This window comes from Euprymna scolopes, chromosome 6 (assembly GCF_053919585.1).
Source record: "Euprymna scolopes isolate OS-2025 chromosome 6, ASM5391958v1, whole genome shotgun sequence".
Taxonomy (NCBI): Eukaryota; Metazoa; Mollusca; class Cephalopoda; order Sepiida; family Sepiolidae; genus Euprymna; species Euprymna scolopes.
Window position 1 is genome coordinate 63,386,521 of NC_136487.1, and position 18,856 is coordinate 63,405,376.

Consider the following 18,856-nt stretch of genomic DNA (forward strand, 5'->3'; position numbering starts at 1 on the left):
GCATAGACTAGGGTTTCCCAATGTTAGCTCATCGGAGCCCTGGAGCTTTGTGAGAGAGACTGATGGGCTCCGAAAGCCCTTTCTTAAACAGGACTAAATGCTTTATTTGGAAAAATTAAATGACTGCAGATATTTAATTATTGATCTTTTTTACTGGAAAGAGATACGGTACATAACTACAGGTGTAAAGAGTTTCAGGATGGTTCATGAAAAAGAAAATAAAAAATAAATTAAAAAATGCAACAAGTTTTGATCAATCAAAATCAAAACATTGGTTGTAAACATTATTAGTTAGTGTTAAAATTTGAAATTAATGTTTTTCATATTTATTTTAGAAATTATCTTGTTAGTGCTCCGTGAAAAACCTTTGCCCTTCTCAGGGGCTCCATGGTGCCCTGAAGTTTGGGAAACCCTGACATAGATAGCCAGATATTTAGTTCTTACTCTACCTTTAAGACAGGAACATTGATTATCAGGGATTGGCTTAGATTTTTCACTTTGTGGGAGCCCTACGTGTAGAAGTCTGGTAGCGGCGAATTCTTAATATTGAGCATCACCAAAATTGATCTCTACTGATCAAAGTGTAGTGTTTGTCTTATAAACTGAAAATTTTTATTCTTCCCTTCATTAAGAGGGCTTTTTTCTTTTTTTTGGGGGGGGGCTAGATTTTCCCCACCGGAAACCGACACCATGTCTAACTGCACTCGTAGGGAGACAAGTAATTTGGTACATGATGCAATGCCATATAAGTACGGCTAGTTTTTGATAAACTCAAAAAAATTATTATAGTTGGGAAAAGGGAGGGAGTATACTTTAGTCAATTCCTAATACCAAAAAACAAATAAAATGAATCCGCTCTCATTTAATTGTATTTCAACTAAATATGAACTTTTGATCAACTTGCTCTGCCAGTGTTTTTTTTTTTTTTGTTTGTTTGTTTTTTTACGCCTATCTTCATTTGAAAGATTAGACATGAGATGAGATTAGGATCTTTCTCCTCCAAGGGGCACTCTAAAGAAAGAGATACTTAGTCAATCTTTGTGTCGACATCTTCCAGCGGTTTACAGGAAGCAGCCAAATGACGACACGATTAGCCAATTAGCTGTATTCGGTTTTGTTTTCACTTGAATGCGCGTGTGAAAACAAACCTGGCGACCTGTGAAAACATATGGAATACAGACCTGAATACCCTTAAAAAATCAACTTTTTAAACGGTAAATCTTTAGTTGGTGCTCTAGCGTACATTGCCCATTAATTATTGCCCTTAGACTGATAAATGAAAAATCAGTTATGTAAAATAGGGTGTGCGCGTTCTCGTCCAGTGGTTCCAATATGGGGGATTGAGGCATTGTATTAGAAACTGTGCACATACGAAAGTATAGCAAAGAGATTTCCTGGGTATTTAAAAATTATAAATGTCGGATGATGAAATGTGAAAATTGCATTAAAAAAAAAAAAAAAAAAATTGAAGAAACAATTCGTCCAAGCAAAACCTTTGTAAATGTCAGGTGACGAAACTTGAAGATAACCATAGATATGGATATAAAATAATCGGAAAGTGCCAATTTAAAGTGAAATTCAAATTTAAAAAAAGGCGAAACTGCTTTTTAAAAAGGCTAAATTCGCGAAATTTGGCTTAAGAACGCAAAGTGGTTCTAAAATGGGTGATCGATTTACCAGAACATTGTATAAGAAACTGAGCACTCCCTACAAATATTTACTTTATTATTATTATTATTATTATTATTATTATTATCTGCTAGATTAGTGTCCATTCGATAATAATCCACTGAAATTAAAAAAAAAAAAAAAATATTTTATTTTACTTTTGAAACCACGACTATAATAATATATACGGAATCTGGACAAATTAAAATATATTTACTATTTTACGATCGGGCACCCCCCTTCCCCAGTACAGTAATATGATATGTTACTAATCCCGGCATGAAAACTAAGTAGAGCTGAAATTGACGTAAACATTACATAAGTTTTTAATAAAAATTCGATTTTCGTCCTATTCCAAAGAAGGAAAGCGCTTAAGTTTTTTTGTTTTTATTTAAGAGGATAAATTAATATAACGTGTGGGGAGGAGGTCATTATTTTTTAGGGATATGTTCACGACAGGTTTTTAACTTTTACTTAAGGGTGTTTTGCAAGGAGGAAGATATTTGAGGATTCAAAGAAATATTTTCAGTGAAAAAGATTTGCAGGTTTTATATTCAAACGTGAGAAAACGAGAGACATTGTCATACGGTAAACAAAACAAATAATGAATTAAGACATTCACAAAAGAGATAATTTATGTTTAAAATGGATGTTTACAGCAATAGGAAAATAGAATGTTCGTGAATATTTTTTAGAGTTCTTATAAAAACAAGGGGTTGATTAGCGGAGACAGAAGTCTGGATTGATAAAGAGCCGTGAGTTTCGGTTCAAGAAAATCGTATTCAAAACTTCTGTTCAATTAAATAAATTATAATTCATATAAAATTATAATTTATAAGAGTTCATGTTTTTTCTTTATCATATTAGAAAATAGTTCAGGAATAATAGCTTGGAAATATTTAAATTGATTTGTTTTAAGTGAGCAGACGACATTAAGGGATTCAAGGCTTTCAAGCAGTCATTATCCGTCGCGCTTTGATTTTGAACACTGCAGAATAAACTTCAGTGTTACAAACGTATTTTTACCCTCACAACAGTTGCAATGCGAGACGAAACCCATCTAAAACATTTGTCAGCAATTACAGAGCTGAAAAGTTCCAAGATAATTGCTTTGATCCAAATTGAATTCGTAAGATTGGGTTCGGTCATGACCTTCGTAATAGGGTCATGGTTCGGTACACAGAAAATAATAAATAAATAAAGCGTCTACTCTGACCCTGAGATAAAAAAAAAAAAAAAAAAAAAATTCTTTCAAAGTAAAAGTTAACGATTGGGTTGGCTGCGTCGGACGTCGTCAGCAAGTTATGTTGACATCAGCACCCCGGCCCAGTGGCCCACTAACTGGAGACACTATAAAACAGTTAACAGAGGAAGAAAGGCGATCAAGTTTTTAAATAAAATCTATATTTCTTTCTTCCTTTCCAGACATCTAGCGTTTAATGATTCAACTATCATAATGTACATTGTACACGAACCCACTGTTGGACCGTTAACTTATTACATCTAATATGCCGAAGAGGAAAGATAAAAAAAATAGGTAATCTTAGACGCTGAAACTAAATCAATTTTTATTAATTGCTGTTATATAATTATATTTTTTCGAGGGAAGGGGGTGATTTTGTGTCTGATGTTTTACTTCATGGGGAGGCAGAAACTGGAGGTCACACGAGATCGGTTTAAAATGGGGTATCACGCCCCCCCCCCTTCCCGTCCAAAGGCGTGCAGTAGTGCACACTGCACAGAGTAGTTTAAAAAGTTGCCTTAATCGGACTATTAGCTTTTTTTTTTTAAATTAAAGTTAATTTAATTTTATTACACCGCCCCTCCCTTACTCTAGCTGCTAGTATCCCTATTGCCGATTGCCTAATCGGCAATATATCAATCCTGACTCCTTTAGAGAGTGGTAATGTCTTGAAGGAGAACAACCCCAAAGGCCGTATCGAGACAGTATGAATACATTAGCAGCTAGAGTAAGGGAGGGGCGCGGGCGGTGTAGTAAAATTAAATTAACTTTAATTAAAAAAAAAAAAAAAAAAAAAAAAAGAGAGACACACACATATACACTAGCTTCACGATTGAAGTATTGTAAATTAAACCAGTAATTTGGTTTGTTTGTTTTTTTTAGGTTAAGGGAATTAAAAATAAAGATTTTTAAAAAATCATTAACAAACAAAAAATGTTCCAGGAAAAAATAAGGCGCTTCTTCAGAATTTGAACCGAACCGACTTTTGCCGAATTAAATCTAAGCTTTAGGATAGGGTCTTAAAAATGGGTCCCAATTCTAAATTTGAAAAATATATTATTTAGTGCACAAGCTTAAAAAATAGTTTAGTTCCTTCTGTCCATAATAATTAATTACTGATAACCAGAGTGGCCTCTTCCGAATTTTAACCCTGTACCACATTTTCCAGAAGTGAGAAGCAAATAAACACCCCATACAAACAGTGTTATGGTTAGTTCCAGAGGGACACCCTCCCAAGTATTCCCGCCTCCTTTTGATGCAGATATTAATTTTTAGGTTGATCGTCTGAGGTGTCCTCGTCTGGGAATACGGACGCGCCCCAGCCCCATCATAGATTTTGCCCGCATCCAGAATGTGTGTGCGAGGTTCTGGATTCCCAATTAATAAACTGATTTTATTAATAACTTTACCGATGTGGAAGGTAAAAAAGTACCCATGTAATGAATTGAATTAATAATTTAATATGAATGAAGAAATAAAAATTAAAAACATTCAGTAAAAGGTGCATTATAGTAAAAAGGTAGTGAAAAATATTCAAGAAATGGTAAAACTATACAAACACCGTGACAGCGAATTAACCCTAACCCTAAACCTAACCCTAACCCCTAACCCTAACCCTAACCCTAACCCTAAACCCTAACCCTAACCCTAACCCTAAACCCTAACCCTAACCCTAATCCTAACCCTAACCCTAACGCTGTCACGGTGTTTGTATAATAATACCCAAGAAATAACTATTATTACCAAAGGCATAAATGCATATTTTTATATATTAAAATGTTTAAAGAGTTTTTTTTTTTCTTATTTCAAATGTAAGATTTTGTTTAAATCGGATATCGTTAGTCAGAATCCAAAATGGTTGTCGCCGGCTTTCTGAATTCACAGAATTGGCAGGTTCATCTTTTTTATGTAAAAAATAAATAAAATGTTCCAAACGCAATAAAATCTACTTTTCTGTCCCGCTGAAAGAAGAAAATGCCGAAATAAATAAAAATAAAATAATCACACTTCGATGAATTTTCCGGAAAACTATCCGCTTTAAACAAAATACTGAAATGAAGAAACTAAAAATTTTAATAATAATAAAAATGCTTTAAAAACACAAAGGCAATATAGGTAAGTAGAAAACCTTTGCCTTTGGTCATTTCTTGAAAAAAAAAAAAAAAAAAAAAAAACACCAAAAAAAAAAAACAAACAAAAAAACAATGTTTTCTTTTACACCCATTTTTCCGTTGTTAATTATAATGTACCTACCTTTGCCAAAAATTCTGTAAATGAAGTTTACAAATATGACATTTTTGACAAATTTATTTATTGAATTTATGAAGCTTTCTTTTTTTTTAAAGGGAGGGAGACTTTTAGTCCCCATTACGTAAAAAAAGTTAATATTGCACCATGCCTTCTTGGGTGGAATCAAAATAATGTGATATGTCTCTTTCATGACATCACAACACAGGGAACCCTGGAGGATTTCGAAATTTTACCGTGATCAGTCTTGTCAGCATTTCTTTAATGACCGACAATAAACCGATATCTCCTGTCAAAGGAGGAAATAATGCCTGGAAGGATTGACTCCCGAACGAACACAGGTCACGGCCTGTCGTGCGTGATCTAGTAAAGTAATGAAAGTTGTAACTTTACCTTTTTTTTTCTTTCTTTCATTCTTTGCCCTGCTTTTTATTGAAACCACCCGAGAGCTCTTTTTAGTATCCTCGTTGTTCCCTTAAGTGCAATTGTCTGGATCTCTTTTGCACTTGGTTAACCAGGAATATTAGTTAGGTAGGACTTCATGTTCTTCATAAGCCCTGTGGCACCTATAATAACTGGTATGATTGATATCTCTCTAAGATTCCAGTTTCTTTTCATATCATACATGAGACCTTGATATTTGGTCTGTTTCTCCCTTTCAGCTCTGTTCAGACCCCTATCATTAGGAACACTTGCTTCAACCAAGGTTGCAACTCTCTCTGACTTATTCCATATAACTAAGTCAGGTTTCACAGCAGCATTTTCAAGGTATTTGCTGATGCTGCTGCTGTGTGTGTGTGTGTGTGTGTGTGTGTGTGTGTGTTTTAATCACATGTTTTAAAGAAAAGATAGAAAAGGAAATATTTTAAAAAGTTACGAAATTTAGAGGTATATTGAAGCTGTTGACTCTCAATGAGATTGCCACAATTTTGTCTTTTTTTTTTTTTAGGCAGTGCCGGTGGTGCATAAATTAATCTGCAATGTAAATATCAATTTGTTTTTTGATTTTTGTGGAATATTTTGGATACTTGGTTTGCAAAATATTCCAATTTTATTTTTTAAATAAAAACGAGCTTATTATTTTACAAAAAGATATCTTCCCTTAGGTGTTAATTTAACCCAATAACCTTAAGTCGGCACAAAAAAAAAAAAAAAAAAAAAAAAAAAAAAAAAAAAACTTTCCGAAGAGTATAATCGGGGGGAAAAAAAAATCAGAAATATTTGCAGAAATTTGCACTGAATTATTAAACATTTTAAATAATATTAACGTACTAGTGCACTTATTGATTCGTGTTGAAATAACATTATTTAGAAAACCATTCTTAACATGGGGAGGGTGTTTTGTATCTATTCTATACTTTAACCATACAATATCAAAACTTTAATTAAACTTGGAAATGCTATTTTATAAATAGCGCGGATCAATAAGTGCATTTAGCACCAATATTAAAAATTGATTATAGAAAATTAGACAAACTCAGGCCGCCTCTTTAGGAGCCCCGCTTCAATATATTCACTTAAATAAATAAAACCACTTACTTCATCTTATGTGTTTAATTGTGTACGAGTCGGTAAAATAACCAAATTTGAAAACAGGATCTAGAAAAAGGAAAAACAAATATATTTTAATTGAAACCAGAATGTCATAAAATAGATCGTTATGAAAAAAAAATACAAACAAGTTAAAAATGTTATTTTTACAGAATAACAAACAGAATCGTTAATAAAAATTACCTATGTTTTGTTAAAAAAAAATAGTTTATGTAGACAGATGTCAAAAACTGACGAAAAGCTTCTAACACAAACTTATGGAGCAACTTTTTATTTTGCTGTAACGAAGTTGAGCAATCAAACATTAAACAAATGCGAAGGTTTTTGACTTTTTAACTTTGGAAAAGCGTTACAAATTCAAAACAACTTTTTTTTTTTTTTGTGCGTGTAAAATGGGAGATAAAGAGTTGCGTGGTGAACGATCTTCCGTCTGTGTTAAGTTGGGATTTTAGATAGTTTTGAGGAGTTATGGAGAAGTCTTCTCTTTCTTTTTGTATGTGACATCAACAACGACGACGATGATGTCATTATCGTGGCTTTGAAAGCCGGTGGAACCACCTACACGCGCACACAAAATAGGGACAATAAATAAAAGGAGATTTCTTTTATGGAGTTGGAGGGGGGCATTTTGCAATAAGTTTTTCGTTTTATGTAACGATATCTAACAACCGAAGTTTTTATTTTTAAAGTTATAAACAAGTTTTATAACTTTGTTGGGGGAAAGTTATAGTGTAATAACAAAGTTTGGAGATAATAAATATATATATATATTAATTTTACTGTGCATACTTTTCCTTTGTTATCAAAATACATATGCAAGCAAAACTTTATTTAAAACTATACTTAGTTTGAAAGATAGGTAGCTAGGCAGAATATACGGGTCGTGCTATTTTCGGGGATTAAGCAAAAAAAAAAACGAAAAAGGTATAAAAAATTTAAAATATATAAATAAATGTTACCAAAGGCAAGACACGTTACTATTCTAACTACCTGGATTAGTTTTGTATGTTTAAACGTATTTTAAATCTTTTATTCGGTTCGAAAGTAGTGCCGAGTTGGTAAGTTAAACCGACAACAACATGCCGTCTTCGGGGTGTCAGTAATCGCTCAAGACTTGAAAAATAAACAAAATACTAATAGAAATCCACCCAATAAGTGTTACCGTGGCATTTATTGAGTAGATTTCTATCATTATTTTCAAGTTAAATTCAAGTTTTACACTGTCTTGTTGAGGTGAAAGTAAGACGCCCTCTTCTCCCTATGTTAAGAATAGGTTTCTAAATATTATTTCAGCAAGGTCCGTATTCTGTATAAGTATCAAAAAAATTTAAATTTTGGGTTTGTATTACTGTACACAGATTCGAAAAAGTTGTCAAAAAAACAAAAAACAAAAATATAACAAATAAATGTTATCAAAGGCAAGATAAGTTACTTTTCTACCAAACTGGATATATTTTTCGTGTTTTTATTCAATGTAACGTGTTTATTCAGCTCGAAAACCATACAGTGTTTACCGATGTATTGGAACATTCAAGATGGCGTCTGATTCTCTCTTTAACACGGTAAGTTTGGGAAAAGGTGTTATAAAGAAAAAAAAACACGGATAAAATACTGTTAAAAACTCGCTCAATATATGTTACCGTCACATAGGTTGACATATATTCGACGGGGTTTTAATAGTATTTTGTATAGTTTTTTATTTATAACACCTTTTCCCAAACTTACGGTGTTAAAGAGGGTGTGAGACGCCATCTTGAATGTTCCAATACATCGGTAAACACTGTATGCTTTTCGAGCTGAATAAACATGTTACATTGAATAAAAACACGAAAAATATATCCAGTTTGGTAGAAAAGTAACTTATCTTGCCGTTGATAACATTTATTTGTTATATATTTGTTTTTTTGACAACTTTTTCGAATCTATGTGTACAGTAATACATACCCAAAATTTTAAATAAAAAGTCCGTGTTCAGTATGTGAAGGAGTGAAGGACAAGCTTTATCAACTCTTCCCTTGCGCGGACGGAACTTTTAAAAAGTGAAAACAAATTCGAGGGAATGTTAACGTGCCAAAGCCATTAACTAGAAAACTTTATACTTTAGTAACAAACTGATAAAAGATATTCGTTTTAGCTACATTTCGGAATTTTAGATAATTTATATTGTTTGGATTATTATTTTTATATTTTCGTACACAGGAACCAACACCCGAGAGCATTGTTAACAATCAAGATGAGGACATTGGTCATAATAATCCAAATTATATAAATATTGTTGGCTAATCAATCAATGGTAGACTGTTATGAAGATTAATGAAAGAGACTAACAGAAAATTATCCTAAAATGGTCCGGAAATGGGTGATCATTTTACATTAAATTTAAATGTGCAACTGATCGCCCACTCTAAATTCTATTAATATTTTGTTGGTTTGCTTCTTTCTCCAGTTTTTCAATAATAATAAAAGCAGATTCTTATTTTGTGTGTGAGAGAAAGAGAGTGAATATCTGAGGGCACAGTGTTCCCCCATTTCTGTTAACCAATTACCACTTTGCAACATAGTTTATTTAAAAAGGAAAAAAATTGTCACTGTTAGTCTGAAATCACTTCTGTTTCAGACTGTCAAAAGGGCGGACCTGAACGAGCTTTCTCCCCTGCCGTAAGATTATTGTCGATAAATAGAACTTAACTTTCATATTAGCAGGAAAAATATTTTTTATTATTTTTTTTTTTTTTATAAAGTTCATTTCATGACTTTTAACGTAGGGGGGGGGTCACTTAAATCATAACGTTCTATTAAATTTTTCTTTTACATCACAAAAATAGCTTAATAAGGAGTTTTGCTGAATGCCCGAAAAGTGGGGTATCAATTTACTAGAATCGAATAATTTAAAAGTGCCCCCCCCCACGTTAAAAGTTATTAAATAAACTGGTATTTTAAAAAAAATGTTTTCCTGTTAATATGAAAGTTAAATCAGTTATCGACGATAATCCGCAGTAAAAGAAAAAAAATAAGAAAACGTGAAAAGGAATTAATTTTACGGCAGGGGGGAAAGCTCGTCCAGGTCTGCCGACAAAAAAGCACCATATACCTCATTGCGAATATTTATATTTATCAATCTTATACAGACACACAGTTGTTTTATTATTTATAACCGAATAAAACAAATGACAGTTGATCAAACGCTAAGAAGATACTAACATCTAAAAGGTCGATTTTTACGACGTGCTACAGCGCAAGCAGCGCATTCGCCGCATTATAAGCACCCCGACCTGGGGGGGGGTATTCCGAAAGCCGTTCTTAACATGGGAGGTTGGGCCAACCTCCCCATGTTAAGAACGACTTTCGAGATTGTGGGGTGTTTGTTCCGAAAGCCGTTCTTAACATGAGGTTGGGGTGCTCGAATGCTTATAATACGCTAGGGGAGAGGGCACGTCGTAAAAATTGAACCATCTAATAGTATCCTTTTAAACTGAAAAACAAAAAGCAATAACACACACACAAAAAAAAAAAATAGAAACAAGGGTATCTATCGGATCGAAAATATTGATAATTGTCAGAAAACTATTTTAAAAAAAAGAAAGAAAAAAACTTTACATAAAAAAGAACAATAGTATATTACCGTAACAAAAGTTTTTAAAAATAAATTTTAAAAAAAACTAACTTTTCCGCGGGTGCGCTCTCGGTGGAGAAAGAAAAGTTTTCACGAAGTGAAAGTTTTGTTGTATCAACAACAACAAAAAGTTATTCTTGTGTCGCTGTAGTAAAGTCGACGCGACAGAGGCAACAACATATACAAAAACAGATGCGTACAATTAAGTGTGAATTGCGTTTTTTGTGTGTGTCTTTAGGATAGTAGTAGTAGAAATAGCAATAGTAAGATGGTCGGGGAGGAATGTGTGAGATAGAGTAGTGTGTGTGGATATGTGAGTAAGCGAAGTGTCGAATGCACTTACCAAGAGTAGTACTAGAAAAAAACTTTAGCGTAAGAAGAGAGAGAGAAGGAGATTTATCGAAAGGAGACGACGAGGACCATGTGACCGCACGTCCCCCTCCCCCTCTCCACTTTCCGGGTTGACCCATTTGTTGTCGACCGTCAGGGCAGAAAAGGAGGAGAGAGAGAGAAAAAAATCACTTCTTCTGGTGTCTAGAGGCAGACCATAAACGACAGATTTCGAATCTACGACTACAATTACTTAAGCCTCGTTCACCAAGAGGGGAGGGCATACGTCGAGAAAGAAAAAAGGGGTGACCCTGACCCTGGTCAATAGCAGTGTTGTCTATGTAAAAATGAAAGTATACAGTCAATTAAAAAGCAACACTTGTGTCCAACTCCCCACATTATACCCGTGAAAAAAGTCTAGCTCCCCAAAAGGGAACTCTGGATTGAAAGGAGGCTATAATCCGATTGACAATTATTCGCAAATGACAAGCGAGACAAGCAAACTTGTCGTTGTTGCGGAGAGACAGAAAAGATACTACACTTTAATCCTAACCCGAACGTAAAGACGAAAAAAGGTGCACGTGCACTTATGTTACCGTGCTTTTTTTTAAATAGTATTTTCAGGTTAAATTAAAGTTTTACGACATCTTATTTTTATTAAATTGTTAGGTGAAAGTACAAAATAGCTACAAAACATCCTCCCCATGTTAAGAATGGCTTTCTAAATAAGTTTTATTTCATCATGGTAACATAAGTGCATAAGTACTCAAAAAAAGTTTGGGTTTTTTGTTTTAGAGAAAGGGAGGGCGGTTTTGGAGGCTATATGAATGAATGAATGATTGTCTGAGACCAGTCTGGCTAGGGTCAAAGTATAGTATATTATCTGTAATTTAAGTATGTCCTTCTATAGAATCTACAACTAATTAACCGATCGTGATGAATTTTGAAACAGTAAACACAGCTGCTATGTGTAAGGATGGGTAATGTGAGTTATATTTAGTTTAATTTGTTTTTATGTAGAGGTTAGGGAGTTAAGAGGAAATGGAAGGATTATAGTCAGCTAGCGTTTTCCCTAATTGTCTGCACGGGGCGCTACCGGAACCGGTGACGAGGCAAAACAGTATCTTCGCTTTTTTTTTTTTTTTTTTTTTTTAAATCTTTGCACCTCTAAATTTTTTTTGTATTGATATTCATATTAACCCCCCCCCACCTTTGTTTTCTATTTATTTAAAAAGAAAATACAACTTTGTTATATATGTGTCGTGGAATTGCATTCATCTGCAAAAGATCTAGCTAATTTGCATATTCTTTTAAACATTCATTTGAATTAATTCCTATGATTTTTTCGGTTTGCTTATGGAATGATCATCTTTGTTCAACTATTCCGTGTGATTATTTTCATGTAGATATTCTACGTGATTTGTATAAAAACGTTATAATAAACACAAACCTCTCTCTCTCTCTCTCTCTCTCTATATATATATATATATAAAATTTGTTTTTACAAAATGCCTACCAAACTTCTGACAGTTTTTGGTCTACAGACATGAAACTTAAAAGGTATTCCACTCATGCGAAACTTTATATTTGGGTTTTAGCCGGGGAAAATAGGTGCAAAAGTGTGAAAATTAAAAAAATGGAATTTGCCAGGTGCAGGTCGAACGACAGCATTACAAATATGCATGCGTAACGTAATAGCCATGTACATGTTTTAATTTTTAGCCTTGCAACAAACATGTCTTAATAGCTCAGGGATTAATGTCAAAGGAAAAAGTAACTCGTAAACTAAACGTTTTGGTTTCGATTCTCGGTAGTAGCGCCGCAGGCCGCACGTTTTTTTTTTTTTTTTTTTTTTACTTTTTAAATAATTACTATGTATTGGGTCCAATATAATATAATAAATACGAAATTTGTATTAATCAAAATATCATATTTAAGCCTATTTTATGACCGGGCAATGGCGGGGCGGGGCGCCTGCTAGTAAAATTATAAAAATAAAAACAAACATTGAAAAGTCTACAATAAAAATAACAAACTTAACACAATTAGTCTTTATTTGAACCTTTAATAATACAATTAGGGCAAATAAAAATAAGACAATTAGTTTACTTAATTCTCATGTCATAGTAATGAAGATATCTAAAAATTGTGAAAAACGATGAAGTTGAAATTAACGAAAATAGTTTTCGAATGTAATTAGCGAACAATAACATTAAGTTTTACAAATAAAATAAAGAAACCGGAGAGTTCGACACGTAACAAGGGAGGTAATGATTTTCTGAAATCTTGGGCCAATTTAGCAAAACTTAATTTTCGCTAATTGTCTTCGAAAACTGTTTTCATTAATAATTAATTTTCTACCTATTCGCTTTTCGTAATTTTTGGATATGTTAATTACTGTGACGTGACAAGTAGATACCATTGGGTTTTTTTTTTCTTGAAATTCAATATTTTGATTTAGATTCGCTCTAATAAAAAAGCACAAATTTTACTTCGCTCTTGAACGCATATTTTTTTCTAGTATATACAAACAAATTTCGGGTTTGTAGTACTGTACACATAGATTCGAAAAAGTTGTCAAAAAACAAATATATAACAAATAAATATTATCAAAGGCAAGATAAGTTACTTTTCTACCAAACAGGATACATTTTTTGTGTTTTTATTCAATGTACCATGTTTATTCAGCTCGAAAAACAAGCAGTGTTTACCGATGTATTGGAAAATTCAATATGGCGCCCGACACTCTCTTTAACATGGTAAGTTTGGGAAAAGGTGTTATAAATAATAAACTAGACAAAATACTATTAAAAAAACACCGAATATATGTCAATTTATGTCACGGTAACATATATTGAGCGAATTTCTAACAGTATTTTGTCTAGTTTATTATTTATAACATCTTTTCCTGAACTTACCGTGTTAAAGAGAGAGTGGGGCTGGGGCGCCAACTTGAATTTTCCAATACATCGGTAAACGCTGTATGCTTTTCGAGCTGAATAAACATGTTACATTGAATAAAAACACGAAAAATGTATCCAGTTAGGTAGTAAAGTAACTTATCTTGCCTTTGATAACATTTATTTGTTCTATATTTGTTTTTTGACAACTTTTTCGAATCTATGTGTACAGTAATACAAACCCCAAATTTCATATCTAGCGATTGCAGTGTCTTAAGGTTGCCTAATAAGTCTTTTTGGTTAGGATTAAGGTGAAGATGTGTTCTGATGTTGTATTTCATCTTTTCTGCCCTTGGTTAACGGCCTTGTATCTAATTTGCTCAGTGGGGAAGCAAATAAATGCAATCTTTTCTGTCCTTGGTCACTGAAGGAGGAATCCTAAACTGGAACATTTTTTTTTAAATGTGTCCCAATCCAAAGAGCATTTTTTGCGAGTAGCTGGACTTCCCCCTAAATTGTTACATTGCAATTTTACTATAGTGCAAATAAATAATTCAAAGTGCAACATCTGTTCTTTCCTCAATCAAGGTAGGAGAAATTATGGCAACTAGTGCAGTTTAGCATTACAAAGAAAATTGTGTTCATCTTAGAGTTAAAACTCCATCTCCTTCCTTTGATCACAATAGCTTCCTAAATTTGCTCAGTGGTGTTATAAACTGCACAAGTGCGGAATTTTTTAGCGACAGGGGCAAATTTATTTTTGTCACATTCAGAGTACCGTTTTTGAAGGGGCGATGGATATACGCCTCATTAAAAACTGCGTCTAATTTTGCCCTCGTGGGGAGTAAAATAACTCCCGATGATGACGATGATGCCATGTCGCCTTATATTTGTTTGTTGACAAACTGACTTACTTAGTCTCCCTCCAGTTAAAAGTGGTTGTTATCTTTGACTCTCGACAGTGGATGGAGTGTGCTGTGTGACCAAAAAAAAAAAAAAAAAAGATGAGTGAGAGTGACCACTAAATGGTCAACAGCTGGACGCAAAAATAAATAAATGAAAGAAAGAAAGAAAAAGGCGGACACAACAACAACAAAAAATACGAAAGTGAAAAAAAAAAATGTAAGGTGGGACCGAGTGGAAGAAAGTTACTAAAGAAAAAACTAACTCTAGACAAGCGTTTCAGCAGTTGTAGCCAAATAAAAAAATATGATAAATAAAAGTAGAAAAAGAAATAAAAGACGACGACTACTACTACGACTACTCACGTAGTTTAAACCACATACTCACTCCCCTCACCCTCTTTACTTTTTTTTACTCCCGTCGTACAACTTTTTCTCGTTATTTATTTATTTATTTTACTATTTGCTTTTACTCTAAAGCACACCACCCGCCGGGTCCTTTAGGAAACCCCGCCTCCTCTTCCTCCCTCTTCTCCTCGTTCTTCTATGTCCCTCTCTTCTTTTCTTAAGTGCCGCTGATCCCCCCCTCCACCCAGAGCACCGACTAGGACAGTCGATGTCTAGCACAGCCAGTGCAGCCGGAGTGTGAGGGTCGGTGGTAGGAAGGGGACTCCTGACTGGTGGAATCTAGGCCACTATAATACGCACACACCAGGCACCGGCACTCGAGAACAGTTGTAGAGTCGTCTCTCGACCCCCACCGACCACGACCCCCAGCCACAGCTCGCATGTCAGTCTGTCTACGTGTGTACTTTATAGTAACAAGAGAGAAAGAAAGAGAAAGAGAGATTTAGCAGCCCGCGCGCCAGCATTCTACACACACACACACACATATATATATATATATATATATATATATATATATATATATATATATATATATACATACACACACTATATATATATAATAAAGGCCAATGTGTATTTCTCGCTATTTTTTTTATGTGACGGGGTGGACTTATTTGCATTTGTTTGTATATAAATAAATATAAGTCCGTTTTATCTTATAAAAGTCGGACAGTCGAGTAAAAACGTCCCCTTTTCTAATCGAACAAAACTATTTTGAGTGGTGAGTGGAAACGAGAAAGAAGTAGCAAGTCAAACAAACAAATTATATGCTATTTTAATGAAATTTAAATCGTACGTATATAATTATTTGGCGAAGAAAGAAGTGGTCTCTTAATGTGCCGAATATCTATGTGCCCCCTCTAAGGGAACTATGAGGAAAATAATCCGATAAAACTTCAAATACCTCTATCCGATTCTTAATGCAAATTAAATCATTTATAATTCATAGTTTTCCAAAATTCAACAAATTAGAGTGCGAAACGATAGCAGTGTCAGATGTTGCCATTAAAAATTAGTAAAAAAAAAAAAAATTGAATAATTAGACTCACTATCTTTTGAAGCTTATAACTACTTTAAAAATGTCATTTAAACCCTTTTTTTTTTTCAATAAAAGGAGCAAATACCAAATTTTAAAATATTAAAACGTTTAATAGAAAAGTATTCAATATTTTTTTTAAATCTGTTTTCTTTAAAAAAGATTTCAAGAAATTCACAAATCTTAACTTACTTCTAATATAAAAATATATATAAATTATAAAAAAAAATCACTTACAAGTTAAAAATGATAATCAATGGGTACATCCATTGTTCATTTTTAAGAATTTGTCCATATTTATATTTTATATTCCAAGTACTTTTTAAAATATTTTTAGGCGAGGATTCAAAAAGACCGCGTTTTTAAATTGTAATATTAGATGTTCAGAACGGAGTTGACCTTTCCTCCGGTTGAAAACTACGAAGGCCCTGGTTCGTGAAAAAAGTTATTTTATTTTTAGTAGTCTTCCCTTTGAAGTGCTGACATGTGTTTACTGTCAACAACAAAGTTAGTCAGTATGGATCACCGTATTTGAAAAATGATCACATTTCACTCATCAGTTGAAGAAATAAGTTGCCGTTTAAACACAAACCAGCCGACAATTTTTCCATTTTGCTTATTCTCTTAAAGAATTACGTGAGCTTTTGATTTAAAATATTTTATTTCTACATTATGCAATGAATTTTTTTCAAAAATCTGGAAAAAAAACAAAAAAAAACATTAAATGAAATAGAAAAAATTGTGTAAATGTCCAATTTTTACTGGACAGTATTTTCAAATTATGAGCTTTCAATTAAAAAAAAAAATCAACGTGTTTTTTTTTTTTTAAGATTTTAAACTTTTGACTTTACATGTAGATTTGCACATAATTATTCTTTTGTTTTTGTTTTAAATTAGAGTATTTATCAATCTTTTATCTTCAGTTTGTGATATATAAACCTTAGGTGAGAAAATTAATTATTTTCATTTTGATAGACATTTCAAAATGGGGGGAGGTGATTTAAAAAAAATGTTTTCTAGAAAATTTTATTCGGTTTATTGGAAAGAACATAACATTTCACATTAAACCTGAAAATATCTTAAAAATTGAACCAATAAAAAATTTTTGATAGATTTTTAAATTGAAAAAATTGAAAAAAATTTAGGTTGTAAAATTCAATTCATTCCATTACATAGAAAAATGGCTGCATGAGTGCGCGCATGCACTTTGTAAACACTTTAAAAAAAAAAAATAATAATATTTCTATTATTTAAAAAAAAAAAAACTTTAATAGTTTACCTTGGAAGTATTTTTTTTTTTCTTTTTTTTTAATTACATTTTCACCCCAAACAAGGCACATTGCCACTTTGGTGGAGGGAGCTACTATCAGGGGAAACATCTACTGGGGTACTATGTAGGGATTTGGGCAGCGAGATGTTGGTTCACGTTGCACTTGAACTTATGCATGTCAGTACAGTTGGGGAAGCAGTGACCTGGAATGGAATTCCAAAGTCTAGCAGTTCTGGGGAAGAAACTACTGGAGTAGAAAGATCTTTTACATCGAGGGATCTCTACAGTGTGGGGGTGGGATTTTGCAGCTTGTCGGGTCTGTCGAGTGTGTTTACGTCGTGGGGGCACAAGTGCTTGCAGTTCATATTCCATAGAGAAATAAAACAGCTCACTTTAAAATAAGAAATTACGAGTTTTGTATATTTTATTCGCAGTTTTGTGTTAAGGATGTCAAAAATCCCCCCCCCCCCAAATTCTGACACAGCTAGCGAAACGATGGACAATAAAAAAGAAAATATGACAAAAATACACATAAATAGAAAATATAAATATATATATAAATATATACATATATATATATATATATATATATATATATATATACATATACACACACATATACATACCCGTGACCCATCGAGTCAGTATATGCTATAGCTAGCTATGGAATAGTGAGTATATAGAATTGATGTATAAAAGTACGTCCAACTGAGGACAAAATTAATGTATGCACGCGCATATGAAAACAAACGTGGCGACCGGTGAAAACAATATGCAATTTCACACGCGCGCAGAAATTGAATGCATGCGTGCACGAAAACAAACATGGCGACTGGTAAAAACAATACGGAATACATTGGATAATAAAAATCTTAACATCATTGCCCTTAGATTAAATGAAAAATCCTTTATATAAGGGCGATGTAATTTGTGGGGGGGGGGGGGTGACGAAAAGAAAAAATACAAGGAGAGAGTGTGCATTGTACAGGTCCAACCTAGTTATGTGTGTGTTAACAGTCTTAAAACTATCAGGAAATAATAATTAATTGATTAAGTAATATTTAACGGTGAAACCATTTCAATAAAATCTTTAAAATGAAAAGTCCCCCCCCTACACACACCTACGTACGTTTTGAAGTGTTTCTACGTATTTTTAAAATTTTTGGAACTTATGATCCCAACCTCACCCAATTTCCACTTTCTGTCTCCACCTTAGCCACCAAACTTGAAAAAAAAAAAAAAAAATGCTGACGATTACATGTCTCGCCACGTCGTCAAGAAGTATGGTCTTATTTTACATTAAATTTACATAGGAAAGTGATCCTCCACGCTAAAATGTTAAATTTTAATTATTTAAAAATAAAATTTCTTCTTTTATATTATATTTTAATCTATCTAAAGGCCTTGAAACGTATCAGCCCCTAAAAAGTAGATTCTATTTATTTTTTTTTTAGGAAGTAAACTACGCTGGGTTGGGTCGTAAAAAACCTTAATAGTTTTTGTTTTTTTAACTATATAAATTGATCAAGTAGTTTTTTGTTTGTTTTCTTTCTTTTTTTTTTACATTAGAAAAACATATTTGCTTTGTTTTTGTTTTTTTTTTATTTGAAGACAATTCCAGCTTGCAATGAAAAATACAAATAAAATAATCGTAAAGAAATAATTTTGGACACAAAGAAACGTAGATT

General features: G+C 33.0%; 1 protein-coding gene across 24 annotated transcripts in view; it reads right to left on the reverse strand.

The window, feature by feature from the left end:
- The window catches only part of LOC145277659 (uncharacterized), a 589,250-nt gene that overhangs the window by 147,979 nt on the left and 422,415 nt on the right, over positions 1–18,856 (reverse strand). For 10 of the 24 annotated variants that reach the window (XR_013868190.1, XM_080129311.1, XM_080129295.1 and 7 more), the window contains one exon: positions 6,698–6,757. The gene's annotated coding sequence lies outside the window, so the exon portion shown is untranslated. Of the gene's footprint in view, positions 1–6,697; positions 6,758–6,892; positions 7,229–10,331; positions 11,765–18,856 lie in introns of those variants that run through there. The other 14 variants (XM_080129318.1, XM_080129307.1, XM_080129312.1 and 11 more) reach the window with 7 other exon arrangements.